A 7,861-nucleotide genomic window follows, 5' to 3' on the forward strand; every position below is an offset into this window, starting at 1 on the left:
CAGTTCATTATATATGATGCAACTATTCAATTTCATGAGATGATGATAAAAAGACTCTTTATTGATTAAATTAAACTAAAGCATTCTAAAATTTATGGGATGCTTTGGCTCGTCACCACAAATATGCAAAAATTTAATCATTTATATGTCTTTTCCTACATAAGATGCTTTGGCTCGTCTCATGCATATATCATCCTTTTATCATGAAAAATATGAATAAATTTAAATAATCATGTATCATCATAAGAAAGCATATAAATTGATCAATTATGCAATAAATTCATTACATGGAGTAATATATAATTGTCAAAGTACTGTTCTGTAATGAAACTTTAGCAAAGGGACCACATAAAAATATTTTAGGACCCTTTTGATAATTCAACTTTCGGCTGGGGACCATATATGAATTTCAAAAGCCCCTTTTTTCATAATAACATATTGTCAGGGGTTTAACTGCAAAATGCACAGTTTAGTTAAAAGGATTCGGGTTTCGGGTTGCTGGCCGATACCCAATAACCCGAAACCTGTTAATCCCTTCACCCTTTTTTTTTTTTTTTAATTAACCGGATTCGGGTTTCGGGTTAAAACCCGAAACCCAACACTATTCATCTTCCCCCAAACGAAAAGAGAAGGGGGCCAAAACCAGTGGCCCCTTCTCTCCGAAACGACGGCGGCGCAACCGCCGCCGCCGGCCGTAGGCGCGGCGGCAGGCCGCGGGGCGGCCACAAGGCGGGGCCGGAGGCCGGGGTCGGCCGCAGGGGCGTCGGCCGGAGGCCGTGCTGCGGGCGCCGTGGGTGGCGCGGCTGGCGCCGTTGGCAGTGGCCGGGGCCGCTTAGCGGCAGGCCATGGCGGCCAATTTTTTTTTTTTTTCTTCTTCGCCCGCGGTGGCCATGGCGGCCACGGCGGGTTGCAGCCGCTGCCGGCTCGCCGGGGGGCGGGTCGCAGCGGCAGCCGGGGAGTCGGGCCGCTGGACAGTGGCCCTGTTGGCCACCAGTTGGACGGGGAGAGCCGCTGCCATGGCCGCCGCTCTCCCTTCTTTATTTTTCTTGAGAAAAATGGAACGAGGGGAAAGATGGGAAGCGTTTAGTCCCACATCGCCCAAATGAAGAAAAGTCATTGCTTTAAGGAATATGGGGAAAACTTCTGATTCAGAGATAAGAGTTTAGTCCCACATCGGCTAGCCAAAATTCGTTCCGATGTTTAAATAACATCGGGTTCTCAAGCAGAGTAAATTAATAAATCAAATAAGTATGATTTATTTTGTAATCAAATCCACCCGCTCTGATACCATTGACGGAATGATTAATCTTAATGAATCATAAACCATACCTTGACTCGCTAAATCCATCTTGAATTAAGCTTTGAAATGCGTGCGCAGCCATGATCAATCGAGATTTGAATAGAGATTAGCGAGAGATCTTCTGGAGAGAGAGCTCTTAATGCGTGCTTTAGAGAAGGGGTCTAACAGGCTATTTATAGCCCTCTCCAGGGACCAAACGCTGCAGATGGTTACACCCGTGAAGAGTCACCCCCCATCAAGGTAACCCTTCACTACTGTGAAAATACCTTAATGCCCTTGTGATTATCAGGATTTACGAAATTCAAGGGACACTTGTCAAACGTGGGTTCTAATTAAACGGGATCAGGGTTTAATTAAAACGGGATCCAACATTCTCCCACTTGGACCATATTGACGCCATTTGTCAATGTGGGCCACAACTTGACGGGATCCCAACAGTTGCTTCCATGGTGCTAGATTTGAGTACTAGAATTGTAGAAGATGAAGGTACAGAACCAAGGGAGGAAATCCACGCTCTTGGAACGACGTCTAAGGGCTGCCAGGAGGGAGATACATATTTACTAGGTAGAATCCGAAAACTCTGGACTCCTAATACTACAAGGTTACGGCCTTGTACGGTCGGAAATATTATTATTATTTAATAAAAGAGAGAATTAAGCAAAACCCACCCTTAATACAGCAAGGTTGTGGTCTCATGCATTCGAAATTATTATTATTATTATTATTTATAAAAGAGAAAATTAGTCGAAGCCCACTCCAAATTTAGTAAGATGAAGAAAACTACAACTCGGTTGGCGGAAATTTTTGTCACACATCTTTTGCAATTTAAAATCAACCATCCGCATGCAACCATGATCGTAAAGAGAACTGCGGTTTCTAGAGAATTTGTATTCACGGGAAAGAAGACACTATTAGGATTTAGAGAGAGAGAGAGAGAGAGAATGAGAAAGAGGGGCGAGCTATTAGTATTAGGATTTAGACAGCGCGCGGGAGCAAAGTCCGACCCAAAGTGTGGAATTAACCTGCCTCAAGGAACGCCCTCTCTCTCTTTCCATAATTTTTCTGCCGCCCCTCCATCCTCAATCTTTCTCTTGCTACCTCAATCCAAGCCTTTTTCAAAGAGAGGGAAACACTATCACATATAATTACCAACACCGTTGTTGTTTTTTTTTTTTTTTTTTTTTTTGAGGAAATGGGAAGATCTCAATATAATTACATCGATGAGTTACCCTAAAATCCCAAAGTAATGCAAAAATATCACTCAAAAAGTCGCTCAGCTGACATGCTGTAAATTGGTATGGTGAAGTTGCCATTTAATAAAGCAAAGTGATTAGTGCATAGAACCTATATGACCTTCAACTATGTTTTGAGTCACGGTAGTTTTGCTCTAATTACTTGATCCCAAATGCTTGGGAGCCAGCACACCACCAAGGCTCGTAATCAAATAGAGGGATGCTACCATTAGGATGAGCCTTAGCTCATGACCCAACTCTAACTTAAGACGAATAGCAAACCCTTCTAACCTTAATACCTAGCTAGACTCATGACTCCACCCTCTCTTCTCACACAACCTATCCCAAACAAGTACCTCAAATACAACCACAAATAATATAATTAGCCCATAATTAGTCCAAATGGATCCATACTACAACATCCTCTAGTCCATAGGCCACGAATTGGATCCGTCTGTAATATCATTTATAGCAATCTAGGACCTGACTCATAAAAACTAGCCAAAATGTGTTATTTAGATTTTTTGGCCTAAGTATTTAAAATCTAATAGTGCATAATCGATGTAGGACTAAATGTACGCCTACACGAGTTCTCACAAGGGTTGTGATAGGGTGTGCACCTTGCATCCTATTGAAGGAAATTGCTTGATTATTTTTTTGACTAGGTAAGTATCTCTATACTTCTAATAGTTTGTAACCTAATTTCATGTGATTGATTATTGAAAAATTGGTATTGTATGCCAGCAAATTCTAAACTTTGGCATAAAACTGTTAGGGTGCATGCATGTTTAATATTCCACTCTTCAGTTATAAATATGATTTCTGTAAGCAAAAAAAAAGTCCCATAGCTAGCTAATCAAAGTATAGCATGCCAAAGAAATTAATAATTGCTTCCAATTCCTATTACATATTCAAAAATAAATATTTAAGGGGCATTTACAATCTTGAAAATTATTTTATAAATAAAGGAAATGAATATTATGACATTGTTCCCATGGTTTCAAGCGACGCGATCTACTCAAATATCACCAAGGATAAACTTCAATACAACCCATCCTGAACATAAGGATGCACGCCAACATAACTGATTGGGTGAAAAGAAGCCCGAGCATTGAGAACAAAGTAAAAGATATGTTTATTCTTCATATAGCTCTTCCTTTTACAACGTCCATGCTCATCGCTAGGATCAGTTGCTTGCAACTCCACTTGTATGCCATCAAGCTCTCTCTTGAATCTGTCCTTCGAACTCGCATATACCATCTTACTCCTCACCTTTGATGCATCAGGAGACCTGTGAACACGAGAAACATCCATCTCATTTTGTTGGTTAAGTTATGTTATTTCCCTCAAACAAAAAAATACATGATTCCTGGAATGTCGTCCTTTGAAATTGCACAAGGTCAAGGTAGAGTAGTGGTTGCATTAGGCTTTTCATATATATTCTAAGTTGCAGATATTTGCAATTTTTCTAATGTAGTTTGGTGAATTCATTAATTATGGTCTGCCCATAACCATGTTACCGAATAATGTAGATTAATGTATAAGCAAACAACTATGACATGTTCTTTTTATTCATCAATGCTAATTATGTATGAATTAATTTCTACATATATGCATTGTAAATATTTTTTTTTTTTTTGATATAAGCACGGCATATAGAAGCCATTTACTTTGGCATTGCCGCTAGGATTGAAAAAAGGCCAACTTTTTTAGATCATATAAGCTTTTCATTGGTTAGAGGTTCCTTCAAGTTCAGATATTTTCACCTACTTCAATAATAGCTTTTACCATGCAAAGTTAGCTTTTACCAGCAATGCACGTAGAGTTGTTAAATTGAGAGAAGAAATAAACGTTCTTAATTAGTTTAACCATAAACCTGGCCAATATTCCAAGTCACACTTGTGGTTAGGGTTAAATATGCAAGGTTTGCAAATTAAATAGGAAGAAAATATAACGTTTTAACGTTTGCTTCCCGTGTCTAACTAACTAGGAAACTCCAGTCTCTTACTCAAGGAAAGGGTTAAAAGAGAAGACCAAAGCCATGATCATTCAAATAATCTAATAAACTTATCGAGAGATTTCAAAACTTGGGTGGTGCGCCATTACCAAGAAATGAAGATGATCTTGCTCTTCTGACAATTTTCATCGGTGACAAAATCGAAGTCAAAGACGGCATAGCGGCACTCGTTGGGTGGCAGGCACGCGGTGAAATCATCATAGCTCTCATCAGGCTGGCCAAGCCTCTCCACCGTGACCTGCTGTATCTTCTCATCAATCTTGAACACAATGAATCGGAAGTTCCGCTTGGCCTTGAGCTCTGAGAACTTGAGATTACATTCATCATTAACTGCTATTCCCGATGAAGAATTGGCCTTTGAAAATCAACTTGTAAGTTTGTATTCATAAGGAAGGACTAATGGCAAAAATATTTTCGAGAGCTATACTAGCATATTTTGATCGAACATATGTACAGGAGTAACAGGACCGCGCGCCTAAGGCTCCGGCTTAAAGACTCTTAGCTATAAATTCATTGAGGCCCCCAAAAACTCTTAGCTATAGATATATTGAGGCTTCATATTCTTAGCTATAAATGCAGTATTGAGGCCCTCAAGCCTAAAGATTCTTAGTTATAAATGCTTTGAGGCCCCAAAAAGACTCTTAGCTATAAATGCAGTATTGAGGCCCCATATAATTTCCAAATGCATTTATTATTATTATTAGTGAGTTCGCCTTAAGCTCCAAATGTATTGAGCCGCTTCTACATATATATCTACCAAATAAAAGCATTAATAGATATGGCAATCTAAAACTAACACAAACACCGATGGTGACACAAGAAAAAAAATCATTGGTAGAGAGTTAAGAAGCTTAACAAGGTGGGTAAAGAAACAAAAAATAGGGGGAAGAGGCTCACCATGTTTGCTTCAAAGAGGAAAGTCCCCCTGATAATGGAAGAGGAGGGGGAAGGAAGGTAAAAAAAAAAGAAGAGAAGAGAAGGAGATAGATCCTTGGAATATGGGGGGAGAGAAACTTTTGGGAAGGAGAGCATTTGAGGGAGGAAATAAAGGTGGGGGAATCGAGAGCAGCTGCTCTCTTCACGTCCACAAAACACTTGCCAGTGGCCACGTCCTGTGGTTGCACCGGTGGGGTGTTTTCTTTATTTTTGGGCCGTTGACTCAGTCACCCAGTCAAAAGAAGTTGGTGAAAGAACATTCACCGAAGGTTCCAATAACGCCAATGCACCTAAATAACATATCCCATTACAAGCCACTAATTTTTGTTAGCGGCTGTTATATTTGCAGTTCAGCAATGAATTCACTTCGTAACAGCTATTATGCAATGCTGAAAAATAACAAGTACAAGCTTTGTGATCCATGATCATCGTGATGCTCTTCCGACGGAACACCAAGCATCATGAGAGGGACTCAAGGGTGGCAATGCTTAACCTGTTTAACCTGCTTAACTTGGTTCAAATTTCAATCCATTGTAGCTTGGATTGGATTACCTGTTCAATAAAATGGTTAGATTTAGATCTGAATTTTTGACTTATTGAATAAATAGATCAGGTTCAGATTGACAGATTATGACTTTTAAATTTTACAATCTAAATTCTATTCAGTAATTATTTTCTGTACTCTATATATGGGCTTCTTTATAGAGAAAGAAATGTTTGTGAAAGAAGCTTACCGCATGTTCTACACATTTTATCACTTGGATATCTAGAAAACTTCATCTGGCTGGGTAAGGCAGGTAATGGCTTTTTAATTTTAAAATTTAAATTTCACTTGCTACTTATTTCCCATAATTAATGCACCACAAGCTCTCAGAAGCTTCACTCCCTTAGTTAGCTTACCATAATTTCCCCTTTTGAATTAAATATCATATTCACATATCCCACTTCTTACACTAACTTGAATATCTCTCTCCTAGCCATTGGTGTGCATCTCCTCTCAAAGAAACACCATTCAAAGATGGCCAGTAAGTAATTTGTTCCTGTTTGATTTATCTTTCTCTCTCTCTCTCTCTCTCTCTCTCTCTCTCTCTCTCTCTCTCTCTCTGTGACCAGAGATTTCAAGGTGTCTTTATGCTTGACTATGTAAAGTTATGGGTGTGTCTTATAGCAGTTTCATATTCTGTAAATGGCTAACAATTTCTTTCAGTATCTTAATTATAGTTTTGTTCTTTGCATACTTTTTCTTTTTTCCTTCAGGACCATAACTTATTCTTATCAATCTTGCGGATCATTTGCTTTTTTACCAATACCTTTAGTATTTGCTTGTTATTTTGCATGTATGGACTCTAGCTGGCCACCATTTTTGAAGAACTCTGCTATTTAATCCACCTTCTCCCCATCCTTGACTAACGAATTTTATTTAAATTCAATCTGACTTGGTCAGTTCAAAAAGGAAAATAGAAGTAGTTATTAAATTCCTTGATAGTCGACTCTTCCTAAAATCCTTCAACTCTTCCTAGCCTACAATTAGTTGATAAAAAGGAAAAGTAATTATTAATTTCCCTAATAGCTGACTCTTTCTAAAATATTTACTTGGTCACTTCCTAGCCTACAAATACGATTAGTTGATAAAAAGAAAAGGAAATATGGTTATTAAATTGTTAATTAATAGTTAGTTCTTTTAAAATCTTGAACAAATCCAATCTCTCGGTAACCGTTGTATATTATTTTTATTAAGTCTGATGTGAAGTCTTCCTTATCTTTTGGTTTCTATCATTGGTTTGAAAAAAGCTGTTGAATTCCTGACCAGCTGCTCTTCCTAAAATCCTGAGCAGATACACCATTAAGAAACTTCATAGCAGGTCTATAAGGATCTTAACAATCTGATGCCACTTCAAACTTAAACAATAGGACTATTTTAAAATTCAAATTATATTAACACGATAACATCATGCTAGTAATAATACATTTGTACATTTTTTTACAACTTTCTCTTATGAAGAATCTTTTGAAAATTTATCTACATGATGAGTAAACGAATTTTTAATATGATGAATAGGAAATGATATTAATTTTATTGCATGAAGCTGTTAGAGAAAGGTCAAAAGTAAGTACATAAAGGTTTGCAATCTCAAACTGCATCACTAACAGTTATTGGCTCTTCAGTTTTTGGACATAAGGTTTCCATTTATATCCGAAGTTATGACAAAACTCATTGGAAAACCATATGGTAGATAGCAACTCTTGAGAACTTATAACAATAAGAAGTACATCATCAGCTGATATATACTGGGACTTTGATGAGCTTTCTGAATCTTTTGAAATGTGAGCATGCCCATGAAAGCTAGACCATGTAATTTTCACCTCTGGATTCAT

At 38.2% G+C, this 7,861-nt stretch overlaps 1 pseudogene; it reads right to left on the reverse strand.

Annotated features, from left to right (window-relative positions):
- Window positions 1-3,483: 3,483 nt before the first annotated feature.
- On the reverse strand, window positions 3,484-7,861 carry LOC103718078 (actin-depolymerizing factor pseudogene; annotated as a pseudogene).

The sequence above is a fragment of the Phoenix dactylifera genome, chromosome 3, assembly GCF_051530095.1.
Source record: "Phoenix dactylifera cultivar Ajwa chromosome 3, Ajwa_hap1_PhDact_Kaust_v1.1, whole genome shotgun sequence".
In the NCBI taxonomy this organism is placed as follows: Eukaryota; Viridiplantae; Streptophyta; class Magnoliopsida; order Arecales; family Arecaceae; genus Phoenix; species Phoenix dactylifera.